Source organism: Ictidomys tridecemlineatus, chromosome 3, assembly GCF_052094955.1.
Source record: "Ictidomys tridecemlineatus isolate mIctTri1 chromosome 3, mIctTri1.hap1, whole genome shotgun sequence".
Taxonomy (NCBI): Eukaryota; Metazoa; Chordata; class Mammalia; order Rodentia; family Sciuridae; genus Ictidomys; species Ictidomys tridecemlineatus.
This window is the reverse complement of record NC_135479.1, coordinates 208,347,076-208,366,343: the sequence shown is the minus strand read 5'-3', so window position 1 is coordinate 208,366,343 and position 19,268 is coordinate 208,347,076. Positions and strand designations below refer to the sequence as shown.

The 19,268-nt window shown below is 40.4% G+C and overlaps 1 long non-coding RNA gene across 1 annotated transcript; it reads left to right on the top strand.

The window, feature by feature from the left end:
* The first annotated feature begins 2,756 nt into the window (after positions 1–2,756).
* Positions 2,757–18,681, top strand: LOC144375910 (uncharacterized). The gene is made up of 3 exons (XR_013435760.1): positions 2,757–2,878; positions 13,983–14,223; positions 18,100–18,681. It is a non-coding gene; the product is annotated as an uncharacterized LOC144375910 (long non-coding RNA).
* Positions 18,682–19,268: the final 587 nt, after the last annotated feature.

Sequence of the window (19,268 nt, the reverse complement as noted above, 5' to 3'; positions counted from 1 at the left end):
GTTTACCTCAGTTCGGTAGCTATAGAAGGGTTGCAATCTCCAATCAATATGTATGTAACTATATTCAGAGCAGCATCATTGTAAGGGCCAAAAGGGGGAAGCAACTCAAGTGTACACTGATGTGTAAATGGATAAACAAAATGTGGTCCATCCATGCAATGAAACATTCAGCTTAAAAAGGAAGGGAATTGTGAGATGTGCTACAACATGGATGAACCTTGAGGACATTATTTTCAGGGAAATAAGTGAGACATAACAGGACAAATACTGAGTGATTCTATTTATGCAAGGCTCCTATAGTAGTCAAACTTATAGACACAGAAAGTGGATTGGTGGTTTGCCAGAGTCTGAGGAGAGTGACAATAGGAAGGTATTATTTAACAGGTAGAGAGTTTCAGTTTAGCAAAATGAAGAGTTCTGGAGATGGATGGTGATGGTTACACAACAATGTAAATGTACTTAGCACTACTGAATGATTCAATTAACAAATGGTTAGGATGTAGCTGGGCATGGTTGTGCATGTCTGTAATCTCAGCACCTCAGGAGGCTGAGATAGGAGTATTGCAAGTTCAAAGCCAGCCTCAGCAACAGAGAGGAGTTAAGCAACTTAGTGAGACCCTGCCTCTAAATAAAATACAAAATAGGGCTGGGGTTGTGGCTCAGTGGTTGAGTGCCCCTGAGTTCAATCCCCAGTCCCTGCCCACAACCCCGCCAAAAAGGTTAGGATGTAAATTTCACTTTCTGTATATTTTAGCACCTCAGGATTTCTCCAGATCTTATTTCTCAGGCTAATGATTGGTGTGGAAGCTGACACCTGGTGCTGATCCTTTTCTCTCCTATTGTCTGTGCAGGGTGATGTTCCCACAGATTGTCTAACAGGAGGAAAAATGAGGTAACATTGGTCCAGAAATGAGGAATTATCAGCCGGATTCAATATATAAACGACAGGGGTGGCCTCCTAAAGAGATCTTCAGAAACAACAGCATGGCTACAGATTACATGTCCAGAATGAGGCAAAACCAAAAACAAACAAACAAAAAAACAAAACCCTGGTTCAAAAATTCAAGATGGAATTGTAGGCGGAGTTAGGCAGGAAACTTTTTACCCAAGATGGGAGTCTAAGCTTTATCCTTCTATGCTTAAATGGTTCTGGCAAAAACTGTCTTTTCATAGCAGCTCTAAGAGGTAGTGAGGCCAAGCTTTTTTATTCCCAATGGTGAAATGGAAATGACAGGAACAGTAAGGGGCAGAGCCAGAGGCTAACACCTAGTGCAGTTTTATTAGCTCCATTTCCTTCCCCTTCCTTCCACTGTCCCCCAAGGCCATGGTCTGTTTGCACTGTGAAAATTCAGGTGTGTGTGTGTGTGTGTGTGTGTGTGTGTGTGTGTGTGTGTTTGGGTTTAGAGTAAGTACTTTCAGAAGTCTGGGGGAGAGGGACTTTTCACAGTGGAGGTGTGGCTCTGCTTTCCTTCCTATGGTCTAAGTCTGAGGAGTCCCTGCAGGCTGACACTTGGGCTTTTGTGGTAGCCTTGCCTTCCTGCTGCTACTGTCAGCCTCTGAGATTTTTGTTCTTCATCTGGGGCTCAGGTCATATTCCAGAGTCACTTCAAGGTGAGCTGCTTGCTTTAAAGTCCTTTGATATTTTGACTTAAGCTGGTGTCCCATTTGAGGCACCGACAGATTCAAGTAACAGCTGGGGCCTTTGTTTATGACTCTCTCATCTCACATTTCTGGGTGGATTTCTTTTTGGAGACAATGTTCTATGAATCACCTTTGAAATGAGAATTTATCAGCTTAGAGGACTATTCTCTTTGAATTGTCTGAACAAGAACAAACGGAGCTCTCTGAAGTCCTGTTTCCATAGTCCTAGGTCCATAACATAAATGGACCCACCCCCATTCAGGGAACTGTGCTTTCTTTCTTTCCCGCCAAAGAATAGCACAGGAATTCTCACCTGCTTCTTTTCTCTCTCCTTGGAACGACTGACCTGGCCAGTCCCACTGTCTTCCTGGTTCTGTCACTTACTACTTGCTCTGTGACTCTCTTCTTATCTGTATGCTGGGTGTCACAAGAGTTTAGGATTGCTGAGATTAGTTTTAGTGCGTGTGGGTGAAAGCACTTTATCAGTCTGAAAAGGCTATGCAAACGTGCAATACTTTCCTGCTAAATAAACCAGTAGAGGATGGGCAGTTTGTCTTTCTGGACTCACTGCCTGGCAGGGACGACAGACGTCTTGATCATGTTGCCATATTAAAAAAAAAAATGAGTTAACAGTGCAGACTCTTTCTCTCGCCTTCTTCTGGCCCTCTTCCACACCGTCCCATTTCTGTCGAGGAGGTAATAAAAACTGGTTTTCACTTCTCTTTCCTGGCAGTTGGGTCTCGCCATGAGGAGAAGTCCCTGTAGGCTGTTCTCCCGTGACACTGCTGCTCTGTCCATTGGTCCTTACAACGTCCATGTGTTCAGTGCCGAGGTGCTGTCAAGCTGGACCGCCTTCGTGTTCTGACCTGCGGACGCAGATGTGGACTTGATGGCCATTTCTTAGGATTTGCTTTTCTCCCGGGAAAGGACTTGCCTAGGAGCAAGCGGAACCACAAAACACGAGCTCAGTTGCACACGGGCGTGTGCAGCATGCGCATTCCCATCGTGCTCTGCGGTCCTGACGTAGGCGGACGCATGTGCCTTCCCATAGTCCTCTGCGGTTCAGACGCCGGTGGACGCATTGCCTTCCCATCGTGCTCTGCGGTCCTGACACAATATGGCCTCCGGAAGCTGAGTCTGCGTGCCCTGCAGGGCTTGCTGTGCTCTAGGAAGGTTAATACCGCCCAGGGGTCTGATTGACAGTTTAAATCAGGCCGTGGGCTTCATGCCAGTAGTGGTGAGCATTTCTGGGGGGAGTTTGCAGGGGTGAGAAATAATTTTGGTGTTCTGGCCTGGGAAGACTTTTCTTTGACCTTAGTGTACTTTGTACATGTTCGCAAGGATTTTGGGAATTTGGCAGTGGCCTGGGTCTTCATATCCTATGAAGCTCCATGGGTGTAGCTAAATGATACTAAATGATACTTAGGGACTATGGATGCCCATGCTCTGTATTTTACTGCCAGCCCGAAATTTTCTAGGGAATGATTGGTCATCAAACAGCCCTTCTCCCTGACCCATGTTTTTCGTGCTAGAGCTTGAAAATTACTACCATGTGACAGTTTTTTGGCTGGCTGTGTGTGGAGGACAAGTTGTGTGAGAATTGCCACCATACGTAGTATTTTCTGCTGTAGTCTCAGATTAGCAGTTGAACAAAAGATATGCTTTGTCAAGGGCTGGTGGGAAATAAAGATGATCTAGTTATTAGGTTGCTGAAAGTCAAGCTCTGTGAAGACACCAATGAGATCAGAAAGTCAAGTATTTAGTGGGTGAGAAAAGATTGAAGTGGAAGCCCTTGTACTTCTGTGAAATCCAAGAAGTTGGTAATAGGAAGTAAAGTCTTTTTTTTTTTTAAACTTTTTGTTTTGAAATAATCATAGATTCATAGGAAGTTGCAAAAAAAAAAAAGCCAAAACACCATTGAGGTGAACATACCCTTCACTTGTATAATATCTTGCGTAACTATAATGTAATAACAAAACCAGGAAATGAAACAGAATGCTTTCAGACAGTTAGTTGACAAATTTGGAGAATGAAATCATAATCCTATGCATAGAGAGCACCAACATTTTTTCTGAGACCCCACTCTGTGTCAACATAGAGTCTATCATTTAATGATAGGGGTAGTTCTGAGAACTTATTGTTAGGTGATTTCACTGTTGTCTGAACATCATAATGTATTTATGCAAACCCAGATGGCGTAACTACTACATAGCTAGGCTATAAGCCTGCTCAACATGGAAGGTACAAAGTGAGAGGAGATTTTCAGCTCCATCATAATCTTGTGGGACCACTGTCATATTTGCAATCTGTCATTGACTGAAGTATTGTTATTCAGTATGTGTCTGTGTGGGCACCAGGAATGTAAACAAATAAGCTCTGGCTACTTTCTTCAGGGGTTATAGAATAATGAGGGAGACTGACATTAAGTAAGTAATTATGAAGAAAATTCATTAGTTTGAATTGTGATAAGTGCTGTGAAATGAAAATACAGTAAAAAAATGGTTTTATGGAAAGAGACCTTAAAAATTTCCATGATGTTTAGTTTTCTTAGTTTAAGATTTTTCAGATAACTGCAACCTAAAAGTTTATTCCTACTATAAAATTTATAATTGCATCCTTCTCTTGGCCTGTTTTTCCAAATTCCTCTTTTTTTTTGTTGGGGGGGGGATATGGAAGCCAAGTATGTTTTAGAATTAATGTGCATTGATGACTGTGTCCACCAAAGGCAGTTTCTGAGTATGTTATTAACATACAAAAGCAATTTGGCTGCAAAAAAGGAGTCAGACTTCAGAAATCTCCTTCATATAACCAGCAATTAGAAGTGATAAACCCCCCAACATAGACACCTGCTAAGGGGAGGGATTCTTGAAAGCTTATTGTGTTTGATGGGACCCTAAAACATCTTTTCTATTGTAAAGCTTCCTGTTTGGTTTCAGAGGGTAGCTTTGGCAAGCCACACAGTCCAAATGCACAATGCTCGTTCATATGGCTCAGTGATCTGATCTAATTTGGAATCCTTATGGTTTATGTGAAGAGAGGAACAATTAGATTTATGTTCTCTCTTGAGCATAAGACATGGTATCCAGGCAACTCAAGCTGAACGCATACAAGATAGCGACTTTACCCGCCTACTTGGTAAACTCTGCACAGGTGGTGAAAATAATACCTGGATAAACATCCCTGGTCACTTAGGACATTTACTTTATATCAACATTTGCTATAGGAGGTTCTCATGTCTCCTGGCTTTTGCCAAGCAAACATCATGTTTCAGACAAGAAATGGGAAACAAAGGTTTGCCAGAAGTTGTTGGGGAGTAGGTGATTTTATCAAGTGATATGCTTAGCCTGGTTATTCTACTGATTGTCAGCTCCATTTTTGCAAGATGTGCTCTTGACTTATGGTAACTGTCCAAGAAGCATGCAATATTTAGAAGTGCTGACTTAATGTTTGTTCAAGTGGAATGTCTTTTGTAATTTTTCATTACTCATTTGATGTTCTGCATCATTGAGTCTTTTATTCAGAAGCAAGAGTTCCACTTTAGTTGTTGCATTTGGCCACCTGAAATTCCTCTTGCCTTCATCATGATTAAATAAAGTGGGAAAAAAGTCCTTCAAACCCAAATTGCCCCAAATATATTTTTTCTTCCTTTAATAGGGAGATCACAGGATTAGTTGATTACTCTTTTGATGTTAATATATGTATTGAGTTTTATTTTCTATAAATTTTGAAAATTATAGAGTTTAATATTCTTTTTCAAATGCTAGAGTTGAGTTTTGGAGAATTTGTTATTTTTACTCAACTCTGGTGAGTGGATGAGTATGTTTTTGGACCCTGGAAGCCATATATGTCAATTCTAGCAGATTGGACTAACTCTTGGAGGCTGGACCCCAGTCGCCTCTATAGCCCCATGGCCTACCACCTTGTTCCACACATATCCAGCCTTGAGTGGACACTGGTTGCCTTTGCTGTTGGAACTTGCAGCTGGATGGTTTAAGTGTTAGGAGTTAGACTTCAGAGAAAATAGATCTGATTTTGAATCTTGTTCTGCCACTTATTCCTCTGAATCCTTGGGCAAAGTTAGTTTCCTCATGTGTAAAATGAAAATAAGACCCAGCACATACAGTTGGGAAAATTAAGTGAGATTATACTTAGCACTTTGTATAGAACCTGAGACATGTTTGTTTTCAGATTGCCTGTCTCCCAGTTAGAGTTAGCCCCATGAGGACAAGGATTTGTCTTACTGCTGGATCCCATTGCCCAGCACAAAGTAGGTGCTAAACAAGTGTTTGTCAGTTTAATGAATAAAAAAGTATGATGTATTTTTCTATGATATTAACATAAAGAAGAACATTTTAAGCATTTGAGGAATGAAGCCATGAGAATTATATTGGAAAAAATCAAGTTATTGGAGGAAGGTATTTTTATCAGCATGAATTATCTGGCTTTATTTTCATTTTGTGCATAAATTCCACATCTAAGTAAATTTAACATTTTAGCTAAGAAGTTATCACTCATTTTTTCTAAATAATGTTTTTCAAGATTCCTAAGAGAAAGTAGTGTACCATTTTGAATCTTTGATTACTATACATACATTTGATATAATTGTGTATTAGTTTGGCTCCCCATCAACTGTGGCAGTGACTTCTCCACTTTCCCAGTCCTTATCTGTCCCCATGCTTCTTTTTTCCTATCGTACTCTGCCTCCCAAACTAAACACTATCTTGCATTTAAAATATTTCTGAGAATTAATTTTATGGAGGAATGTTAGAGAAATTTTTAAAGTCAAAAAATTGTTTTTCCTTAGGAGTTACTTAAGAGCTAAAGTTACATAAGATATTTATAATTTACCAAAATTACAAATTTTGTAAATTACCCAAATCTGGTTTCTACTAAGAAGTGATCTGAAGGAATAATGTGGCTAACTGCTGGGAAGCAGTTACCTGTACCTGACCCTTGGCTTTGTCCTGTAGATTGAAGTGTTTTGGATACAGTTCTTTAACTCACCACCAGATGGCCAAGGCACTCCATTGACATTCAGCCTAGGTGTTGCTCTGTTGAAACAGGTTTTAATGCCTTGCCTTCTTTTAGGACTGGATGGTTCACATTTTTCTGATATAGAAAAGAGCTGCTCACGAAGGCCTGTGTTTTAGCATTTTATATAGGAATTAAAGTACATGTTGTTACAGATTCTAAGACGATTTATGCACTTAAAATATTGAGAGAGTTGTTATGTATTTTTAGCCCTTAAAAGAATGGTGGTATCATGTAAAAGTTTGATTATTTTCTTCCTTAGGGTGTACTTCAGTTTCCCACTTCTTAACTTCTAGCCCCCTGTCTAACCAAGCCCCTCCCCCATATTCTTTGTGGGATTATAAAATTAGGTTAATAATTAAGAACAAGAACGTTGGAGATCAACAACTCTGTGTTCAAGTCCCAGTTCTTCCCTTTGGATGAGTTGTGTATCCCCCCCATGCCTCAGGTTCCTACAAACTGAAAATGCCTACTTCTCAGAGCGCCTGGGGATGCGGATGCAGCAGTGTAGCTGGTGCCCCTGCCTGGACCCATAGGTGCTCATGCTTGTGTGTTTATTATTAATATAATCATATATTATCCTTGGGTGAAAAGGCAGGTGAGTGCAGTGTTTTATATCCCTCTCCAAATCATTAGACTCTCAGACTAGTTATGGCCCCTTTGCCTGCTCCTTTCTGCTCCCACACCTACTCTGTAGTTTGCAGTTGTGGGGGGTGGAGGAAAGAAACATTTGGCAATGTCTGGAGATGTGTTTGGTTGTCACAGCTGTGGGGAAGTGGGTGTTACTGACATCTACTGCATAGAGGCCAGAGATGCTACGTTTCTATGGAATGATTTTTTTTTTTTTTATGTCATGGCTGTGGATTTTAGTGATTGGTAGAACCAGTCTTCTTCACCAGTAGACCTTCCTTTGATGATGCTAAACATATACAGGATAGCTTCCCTACAGCAGAGAATTATCTGGCCCTAAATGTCAGTAGTGCTGAGGTTGAAAAACATGGGGCTAAATAGTGCTCAGTAGAAGGAAAATTGCCTGTCTTTGGTCTAGTCAATTCAAATTGATTAAATTCCAAACGTACTAATCATTATTCTTTCTTGTTAATGTAAACAAAAAATCAACTGGTGTTCATATTGGAACTACCTTTGTTTATCAGTTGCAATTGTAGATGGACTGCAACTATAGTAGCAGTTTGACAAAAATCAACAAAACATTCATTCTGTGAGAATCAGTTGCCTGTGCCAATTTATAATAAAGGGTATTATATACTTTTTATCATAGTCATGCACTGTATAATGGTGGTTCAGTTGATGATGGACCGCCATAAGATTATACTGGCAATGAAAAATTCCTATTGCCTTGGGACATTGTAGCCATCGTAACATCATAGCATACCAATTATTCATGTTTGTGGTGATGCTAGTCTAAATAAGCCAACTGTTCTTTTTTTTGCAGTCTGAGTATTGAGTGCAGGGGCACTCTACCACTGAGCTACATCCCCAGGCATTTTATTTTATTTTGAGACAGGGTCTCATTAACTTGTTGAGGCTGACCTTGAGCTTGTGATCCTCTTGCCTCAGCCTCTAGGACCCTGGGATTACAGGCCTTTGCTACCATGCCTGATTGGTAGAGCCAGTCTTCTTCACCAGTAGACCTTCCTTTGATACATAATAGCATATTAGGCCAAGATTGACGGACTAGAAGCAGGATCCACTGGATCATCTACAGGAAAAGTTAGGGGGAATGATGAAATCAAGGAAGGCTGAGTCTAATGGGTAAGTGTACTGTTTTGCCAGTCATATGAAAGCATAGTGCGTGCTGGGTGCAGTGGCTTTGCCTATAATCCCAGATCCTTGGGAGATTGAGACAGGAAGATCACAAGCTTGAGGTCAACTTGGGTAACTTAGTAAGACTCTCACTCCAAATAAAAAAGGGCTAGGGATGTAGCTCATTGGTAGAGTGTTTGCCTAAGTATACATGAGGCCCTGGGTTCAGTCCCCAGTACTGCAAACAAAAGCAAACAAACAAAATAAACCATATAGAATTATGTAGTTGTACTGTGTGTGTGTGTGTGTGTGTGTACACACACACACACACACACACACACACACACACACACACACATATATTATTTTATTTTTTTTGGTACTGGGGAGCGAACCCAGGATGCTTAATCCCTGAGCCACATCCCCACCCCTTTTTATTTTTTATTTTGAGGCAGGGTCTCAGTAAGTTTCTTAGGGCCTTGCTAAGTTTATTGAGGTTGGCTTTGAATCTGAGTCTCAGCCTCCTGATCTGTTGGGATTATAGGCCTGGGCCACCATGCCTGGCTATATACTAACTCATAGGAACAGTAAATATGTTACTGGCTTATGTATGTGTTCTACTTTTGTGTGTGTACGTTGCTGGGGATTAAACCTATGGTCTTAGGTGTGCTAGTCAGGCACTCTACCACTGAGCGACATCCCCCACCCTACTATTGATTATGAGTTTAGACTGTGTCACGGGTTTATGTATTTACTATAACATCATTAAGTATAATTTTAGTGTATTCCTCCTTCTTGTATAAAAAGCTAACTATAAACAGCCTTAGGCAGGTCCTTAGGAGGCATTCTAGAGAAGGGCCTTGCTGTGCTGGGAGGTGGTAACTGTGTGTGTGCTCTTCCAGGGGGACAAGATGTGGTGGGGAAGATGGTGATATTGATCCTGACCCAGTGTGGACCTCAGCTAATCTGTGTGTTTGTATCTTAGTTTTAACAAAAAGTTTAAAAAGTCAAAAATATTAAAAAATAGAAAAAACTTATAAAGTTAGGATACAAAGAAAAAATATTATGAATAGTTTGTACAATGTGTTTGTGTTTTAAGCTAAGTGTTAATACAAAAGAGCAAAAGTTGAAAGACAAAAAGTTTATAAACAGTTACAATAAGCTAAAGGTTTATTATTGAGAGATTTTTACTGAGACACATTGGCACATCTCTATGGGGCACGCTGAGTGGAGTAGTGCTTGTGCACAGGGTGCAGCAGGCAGTTCAGGGTAGTGGTTTTCATCTCTTCACAGGTTCTCATTCTTATGGGCTAGGACATGCTGTTTTAATCTGTAGTTCTCCTGTGGTACTAAGGAAAAACCAGAAGCAATTTCTCTTCCCTGTTTTAGTGCCCCTACTGAACTTCTTTCCTCTCTGCCCCTCCTCCTGCAGTTTCTAGTGACCAGTATTCCACTGCATTCCTCTATAAGATTGACTTAATTATCACAAGTGAGTGAGAACATGTGGTACTTGTCTTTCTGTGCCTGGTTTATTTCACTTAATATAATGAAATACGTTCCACCCATGATGCTGCAAATGAAGGACTTCATTCTTTTTTTATGGCTGAGTAATGTTCCATTGTGTCCACATGCCCCATTTTATCTATCCACTCATCCATTGAAGGGCATCTGGGTCGATTCCGTATCTGAGCTATTGTGAATGGTGCTGCAATAAATAGGGGAGTGCAGGTGTCCTTTTGCTATAATGATTTCATCTTCTCTGGATAGAGACCCAGTGGTGGAATTGCTGGGTTACACGGTAGTTTCATCTTAAGTTTTTGAGGAGTCTTCATTCTGTTCTCCCTAATGGCTGCACTAATTCATATTCCTACCAAGGTGTGTGAGAGTTCCCATTCCCAACCCTCAGCAGCATGTGTAAGCCATTCTTGTTGAGGTGAGGAGACCTCAATAGTGGTTACAATTTGCATTCCTCTGATGATTCATGAGATTGAGCATTTGCTCACATACTCATTGACTGTTCACTTGTCTTCTTTTGAGAAATGCCTGTTTAGTCCTTTAGTCTACTTAAAAAATTGGCTGTTTGCTTTTTGAGTTTCTTATATATTCTGGAGATCAGTCCATTTTCAGGTGAATAGTTTGCATGTATTTTCTCCCTTCTGTGGGAGGTTTTCTTTTCACTCTTGAGAATTTCTTTTGCTGTTTTGGTTTGAAATAATGCCACTTGTCTATTTTTATTTTTGTTGACTGTGCCATTGGGTTCCTATCTAAAACATCATTGCCTACAATGTTTTGAAGTGTCTCTTGAAGCTTTGAGCCTCAACATCTAGGTGTTGACCCATCTGGAGTTGATATTGTGAGAGAAGGGATCTCGCTTCATTTTTCTGCCTATGTATGCAGTTATGCAAGTGCCACTTATCAGAGACTGTTCTTCACTCTGTGTTATTGGTGCCTTTGTCAGAAATCACTGGCTATATGATGTGGTGAAGAAAACAGATTTTTTTAAAACCAATAAATGTAATGTACCTAACTGTACAGTGGTGTACAGCACTGTCCTGGCCTTCATGTTCACTTCATTCACTCACGGGATCACTCACAGTCCTGCTGGCTCTGTCCATGGTTAGTGCCCTGTACAGGTATGCCATTTTAAAACTTCTATGCGGTCTTTTTACTGTACCTTTTCTGTGATCAGATATGTTTAGATATATAGTATTTACTGTTGTGTTACAGTTGCCAGCAGTTGCCCTACAGGTTTATAGCTTAAGAGCAATGGGCTGTATCATAGAGCCTTAGTGTGTAGTAGGCTATACCACTGATATTTCTCACTCTGTGATGTTTGCGCAGTGACAAAATTGCCTATCAGTGAATTTCTCAGAACATATCCCACTCATTAAGTGATGTGTGACTATATTTGTAAATTGTATCTTATATATGTATTATGTAAAAAATTTGTAGTATACTACATTATGAATATAGTTAATAATAGTGTATTCATCTTAGTCTGTTCAGGCTGCTATATCAGCATGCCATGTACTAATTGGCTTAGTAATTTGTCTTTCTTAGTTCTGGGGTTGTAGAATGCCAAGAACAAGATGCTAGCAGATTTGGTGTTTCACGAGGGCTTGATTTCTGCTTCAATGATAGGTGAGGTTAGCTAACTTGACTTAGTCATCCCACAGGTGCCCTGTCTGTCACATTGTACACTGTATATGCATATATTTTTATTTGCCAATTTTACATGGATAAAGCTGGGGGAAAATTTTAAAATTTATAAGAAAATTATAAAGGGAAACACACACACACACATACACACATACATATTCACTATTTGGAGAGTTGGTTGTTAAGCACTTATCATCATACCATGACGTGTGTGTGTGTGTGAGTGTGTGTGTGTAGCTTCAATATTACATATATATGACTCTTTCTATCTACTACTACGTACCTATCTAGTGAAGCAAGGAAGTGATAAATAACATTCCAGAAAATGTTTATTTGGAGGGAGGCTAGATGAATATCCATGCCTACTTACCTTTGTTTTGTCTGTTTTGCTTTCCTCCCGTTACTTGCCGTCCACTCACTTGTCCACATTAGAAACTGGGAGCCATTGAGGAATCCTCCATCACTTCACATCATGTCAAAGGCTAGCTACTGAGTTTTTGTCCTAAACATGTCATGGTATTCATGGTTCCTATGATGGAACCCCAGTGAGAAATAGCTCTTCCTCCTGATTCTTCTCCCACAACTTGAGGTTCACAGATTTTGCCAGAGACAGCATGAGGACAAGGGAAAGGGAGGGAGCTCTCTGTTTTACCTAGCTTCTTCAGCAAAGTGCATTGTGGGCACTTATTGATGGACAAGGAAGCAAATTTCTGCAAAAACCTTGATGAAGAATATATATATAAAGGGAACTTAGAGTGATTCTTTTTAAAAAAATTTTTAAAATTTTTGATTTGTTATATATGACAACAGAATGATTACAATTCATATTACACATATAGAGCACAATTTTTTAAATCTCTGGTTATATACAAAGTAGAGTCACATCATTCGTGTCTTCTTACATGTATTTAGGGTAATGATGACCATCACAGTCCACCATCTTTCCTGTACCCTCTCCATTCCCCTCCCCCTGTACCCTCCCTCCCCCTCTACCTTTCCTCTCTCTTTCCCCTTTGCCCTATCTAGAGTTCATTTAATCCTCCCATCCCCCGCACCCTCCAGCATATTGTGGATCAGCATCCTTAAATCAGAGAAATCATTTGGCATTTGGTTTTTTTGGATTGACTAATTTCACTTAGCATTATATTTTCTAGCTTCATCCATTTACCTGCAAATGCCATGATTTTATTCTCTTTTAATGCTGAATAATATTCCGTTGTGTATATATACCACATTTTCTTTATCCATTCATCCACTGAAGGGCATTTAGGTTGGTTCCACAGTTTAGCTGCTGTGAATTATGCTGCTATAAACATTGATGTGGCTATGTCCCTGTAGTATGCTGGTTTTTGTTTTTTTAAAGAGAGAGAGAGAATGTTTTTTAATATTTATTTTTCAGTTTTCAGTGTATACAGCATCTTTATTTTATTTTTATGTGGTGCTGAGGATCGAACCCAGCACCCCGAGCATGCCAGGCGAGCGCGTTACCGCTTGAGCCACATCCCCAGCCCAAGTATGCTGTTTTTAAGTCCTTTGAGTATAGACCAAGGAGTGGGATAGCTGGATCAAATGGTGATTCCATTTCCAGTTTTCTAAGGATTCTCCATACTGCTTTCTATATTGGCTGCACCAATTTGCAGTCCTACCAGCAATGTATGAGTGTACCTTTTCCCCCACATCCTCGCCAACATTTATCGTTGTTTGAATTCTTAATAGCTGCCATTCTGATTGGAGTGAGATGAAATCTTAGAGTAGTTTTGATTTGTATTTCTCTAATTGCTAGAGATTTTGAACATTTTTTCATATATTGGTTGATTGATTGCATATCTTCTTCTGAGAAGTGTCTGTTCAGTAAGGGAACTTAGAGTGCTTCTAAAGGAGAGATTCTGAGGAAAAGAAAGTGACATCCAGATGTGGACTCTGCAGAGAATTGGTAGGACATGCAGAAAGGGATACACCCACTTGGAACCCAGAGCAGAGGAAGACTGCTTTCTGAAGCTGTTTCTCAGGGTGGAGTACTGGAAACTGGCATGTAGGAGTGAAGTTGAGTGAATGTTGCTGGGCCCAAAGGTAGGCCGCCATCTCCACACAGGTAGCTGCTTCTCCATGCAAATTGCCAGGGAGAAAGAGGGCCAGTGTGGAGGGAAGTGGGGGAAATAGACTTTGTGAGGCCCCACGCTCCCTTCCCTGGAGACCCCGGTCTCCAGTCCATCCATGAGACCCTTGCTGACATCTTCACATGGGCTCAGTCCTAGATGCCTTTGTCTTTAGGACATTCATTACCTCTGGTCAACCAGGTGTGCTTTCCTGTCTCAAGAACAGACCCTCTGCCTCTTCTTCTTCTTCCTCAACACCCTGCACTTAGCCTGATCCCTTTTCTCTTTCAGAGCAGAAAGAAGGGGAGACCCTTGTTGCCCAACAGTGCCCTGGACCTCACCTCTTGTGTCAGCATCTGGCTAAGTGGAAACCTTAGATGTGGCTCTAACCAATGCCCAGGTCAGTTCCTGGGGAATAAATATACATGCAGCTATTTTTCAGTTCCTGGGAGCATTAAGTAGTTCTGCTGTCACTACCACCTCCTGTGTTTGGAAGCCTCTGGTTAAGGTTCAGCACTGACACTTGGACCAGGTAAGCCAACTTTACTAAGGTGAGCAAAATCAGAAAAGCAATGCACCCCTTTCAGAGGTGTGTAACAGGTTATATAAAAACAGAATGCAAATAAAAAGTGTATTTATGGCTGGAATTTGGGGTTTGGAACATAAGGACACTGCCCAGTCAAGGCAACCCACAGTATCTGAGGATAGAAAGGAGGCTGATTCCACTTAAAAAGGAAGTGTAAGTTAAAGATATGGCTTCATTCTTCCTCCATAACAAAAGCCCAGCAGCCCTGCTCTTAAGGGTGTGGGTTCTGAGGCTCTCCATCCCATGTCAGACCTCACTCTGCTTTGCCACTAAGACCTTATTCCTTTCTGCCCTGCATCTAGCTTCATTCTTCCATGGTGCATTGACCTGGAAAATACTTGTCCCAACTCCAGTCCCAGGGAAACTCTGTGCTTAGCAAAGGCTGTTGGTAGCCCATATTCACTTAGGACAAAGAAACCATGATACTTTTCACTCCTACCCAGGCTCACACTAGAACTTTCTTTAGGGTATAATTTCTGCCTTATTGTTCAGCAGTCTACAACCTCACAGGAATCATTCATTCACTGATTCCATCCCATCTTTCCTTGAACAAGTATGTAATGTATGGCATCTATCCATCATTTTTATTTGAACACTTCCTGCATCACACAGGAAGGTAATATTGGGTTGGCTGGTATAGCTTATTCACCATTTGCTGGGAATTCTCCTTAGAGAGAGAGGTGAAATATGCTCTCTTGGATGTGGAGGTGTTCAAGATTGTACGCCACTTTTGCCTCCTTCTGGACATAGACACATGAAGTCCTTATCCCTGTACGAAGACTAGCATGGCATTTAGATACCAGAGAGGACAGAAATGCTAATACAGAAATATTAAAAAGGGACACATTTCATTAGCTGCTAAACAACTCCCAAAACATAAGCAAATAAATAAAAATTCCCAAAATAACAAAACCAAAAAAAAAAAAAAACCCAAAAAACTACCACCAAAACCTGGCTGCTATTTTACTATTTCTGGATTTGTTGGGTGTTGCTGTGACTCTGTCCAGTACCAGTCCTGAAGGGAAATAGTCCAATTTTCTAGTGTATTTATCATTTTCAACCTTTGTGACTGATGGCAAAGCTAGATGGAACATTCTCTTAAGAAATGGAAGCATTCTACAGCTGGATCAAAAGGAGCCTCTCTGCAGCTATTTGTGATTTGGCTGCTGTATGAGGCTGCTTGGCCTGGGGCTGTGGGTATGATTGCTCTTATCACATTGGGCCCATATTCTCTGCACTGTTTGCCTAGCTGGTGTCTGTTTAGAGCACTATTTAGATTCTCCCATAGAAAAGAAAGCTTTCCATTCTCAGAGAAACCACAGTGATTAAGTACAGATAAGAGAAAAGCATTATGATGACTAATCGGAACAAAATCAATGATTCCCTTTTTGCATTATAAATGATGAGGTTTATAGTTGACAGCTTTTAGCAAGAGTGAGGGTGTGACTTTGGGATGGGTGGGAAGGGAGAGAACCACACAAATACCCCGGAACACAGCACTGGACCTCAGTTGGGGAAAGAATGGAAACCTTCTTGATGGGATATTCTTACCTACTATAGGAGAAGATATTATTGAAGGAGCCAGAACTTTTGGGTAGCTTATGTGTAGTCATTTGAGCACACTCGACCTGACTTTGGTTGTGTGTGGGAAACTTTCTGCAAAACCTGACCTTGAAGCCTGAAGAATCTCACATTGTCCTAAATTTCCATGCAGCAGAGCAATGAAAAGAAGGCTGTGTAGGAATACATCAGGAAGCTCATTATGTAATGAGACTGTTCCAGTTTTTGAATGGTTAATTATTTGGAAGTATCTCCCATTTAGCAGAAATTTGTATCTATTAGTTTTAGTGCTGCCCTTTAGAACAATATGGAAAAACCTAGCTCTCTTCACATTTGGTTCTTGTGACATTTAATGAAGGAACTAGTATTTGCACTGTCTTTCTGGCTCACTGGCTCCTATCATGTATTCTGGCCACTTTCTGATGCTAAGGAACAGCACTCATCACTACTTGGCCATCTACCTTTAGGGGTTCCTCAGTTCTGAAAATGTGGGATCTATATGTTGTCCAAATATGGAGAACTGTGGAATTGTTATTTTTCTCGATAGTGTACCTCTATGTTCATCTTAAAAACTTGTTTTTTTTTTTTTTTAAAGAATCTATGGGTTTCTGCTTACCTTAAAGTTTGAAGAACAGTCAACCTCCTAGGTCCTCAAATTTCCTTGTGCTTGAGAAGTTAGAAAGGAGCAGAAACAAAAATTTTGTCCTGGTCGCTATTGACTTATGTTCCTTTTATCAAGGGTTTTTGTCAGTGGCATTGCATAGATCTTGGACAAATGCAAACATTATTCACTTTGCATTTTTTTCTTATATAATGGGACAGAATCCTACTAAAATCCTTTAAGAATGTCACTGGAGCTTTTTTAGATTTTGAAAAAAACTCTACATTCTGGTCAAAGCCACATGAGCAGTTCAACAAGCTGAAGATGTTATTCTCAAGAAGGAGCTAACCCCAGCAGAATGAGAAGTTGAAGGGCATTTGTGTGAAGTTTTTACAGAGCCATGGTGGTATGGTTTGGGTCTTGAATGTCCTCCAAAGGCCATGAGTTGGAGTCTTGGCACCAGCGTATTACACTATAGAGAAGTGGTGGAAACCTTTGGGAGGTGGGGTCTAGATGTTAAGTCACTGGAGGTGTGTGCTTAAGAATATTGGGGGAGGGGTGGGGCTATAGCTCAATGGTACAGTGCTTGCCTTATACATGGGAGGCACTGGGTTTGATCCTCAGCACCATATTAAAAAAATAAATGAAGATATTACAAAAAAGGATACTGGGGCCCTGGCCTTTCCACTTCCTGTATTTGCTTCCCAGTTTCCATGAAATGAACAGGCCTCTTCTACTTTGTGTTCCCGCCATAATGCACTGTGCTGCTACAGGCCCAAAGCAACAGGGCAAAGTGAGCATGGACTAAAACCTCAGCCTGAGCCACAGTAAACCTTTCCTTCTTATAAGTAGTTATCTCAGGCATTTTGTCACCATATGGAAAGTTAACACATGGGGAATTCTTATGACATTCTGGAAATGTCATTTGTATGCCTGGTGCTGTGGTGGGATCTGGCTGATGCAAAATTAGCAAAGTTGGACCAGACATGGTCTCAGCCTTCAGTGTCAAGGATGGCCTTTGTAGTAACTGCTTTTTATCAGGGCCTCCAAAATAATTTGTTAAGTGATTCAAAACTATTTGTTATACCTACCTGCTTTGAGTGGACTTGAACTTGCCAGACAGTATCTGTCATCATTGGGACAACTGTCAATTTGATGACCATCTTGGTATAGAAAGAGGACTGACTCAGGAACAGGGAGTCTTGCTTTTGGAAAGGAAGGTGTAAAGAACTTCTATGTTTCTATGTGCTGAATCTTTAGCCTCAAGTCCAGGAGCTCAAGTGTGTTTCTCCTTTCTTAGAGTTCTTTAGCGCTTATGGCTTATATGAAATATCTGGGCACTTGCAAATTTAATTAATAAACTTGTTAAGTACTTCCTGTAAGTATGGGATTTTGACTATAAAAATAACTAGGTAAATAGATGTTTAGTTAAACTATGGAGATCTAGAAGAATTGGTTTCTCTCTCAAAAGAAAGGACAAGAGAAAAAGAAAAATAGACTTTTAGGAAATTACTATTCTGTACCAGGCACTGAGCCAGGAATTCAAGTCTCTAGTTTTTTTAATAAGAAAGATACATTACTTTATGTAAATAACTTTACATTTGTTATTTCCAGTAATCTCAGTAAAACTCTCAATTAATATTATTATTTTTGTTTTCCAGAAAAGGAAACGAAGTCTCAGAGAAGTTAGGGGACTTGTCCAAACAAGATACACTGTGGATATTTAGTCCCAAAATCATGTATTGAAATATGTAGATATCCTCCTGAAAATTTTTTTGGTAAGAGCAGCATCCATGAAGAAGTCAGATACAGCAGAATGTTTTACAATGAAAATATCTCCAAGTCTCTGCAATTCAAGTTGGCTCTTGATAAATGCAAATGGAACTCTCTTATCCTTTTTTCCTTTTGACTTGTCTTATCTAAATGTAGCTTCAGACATGCAGACTACTGTCCCTAGCATAGACTTAGAATGGCCTTGCAGTCAGGGACATCCATCAGCCAGAGTGAGAGGCTATGAGAAGAATTAAAAGTTTTAAAGTAAAAAAGGGGGTGCATAATTTGTGCAATTTGACTGGCTACTTAGAGCAAAAATCCACATGATAGAGTAGCAGTAGTAAGGAAGTACCAATGGGATAGAATTTATGATGTGAAGCAATTCTAGTTTTCTACATTAAATTTATTTGTTGCACAGGCATGATTCTTTGAAAAATTGTGGTTAATTTCTCAAGTTCAATTAATAAAGATTTGTCAACATCTGAGATGTAATGTATCTTTCTTATTAAAAGAACTAGAGACTTGAATTCCAAAAGGCTAAGAGGATTTCACATGATTTTGCAGGTTGTTGTATCTTTCTTTTGTGTGCTGAAGTGGCCTTATTGATATCCAACTTGATGACCTTGTTCCTATCTAAGCGTGAGGCTCCTGTCAGACTCAGCTTATGTATCACCTGAATCTTTGTGGCTCTTGCTTAAGTGCTGGAGTAGCCCTAGAAATGGCTTGGGCTTTTCCTGCAGCCACAAAGCAGCTTTCTGCTGCTACCCTTCTCATTCATCAAGCTGGGCTCCATGTAGTAGTGACCTGCAGAAAGAGGCAGCGGCACTTGAAGAGATTGGGCAATACATCTTAAAAGTGAGGAGAACGAAAAACCCCATGGAATGGACTTTGCCCAATGGGAGGTGGCAGACAGGAGGAATCAGGTCAGTTGGTTCTCATGTCCCTCCAACAGATTGTTGTTCAGTGGTCCACATGATATTTCTGAAGACATCACACTGGACCAGACAAGCAGTGAGGCTGTCAAAAAACTTCGGCCAACTCCATAATTCACTTATAT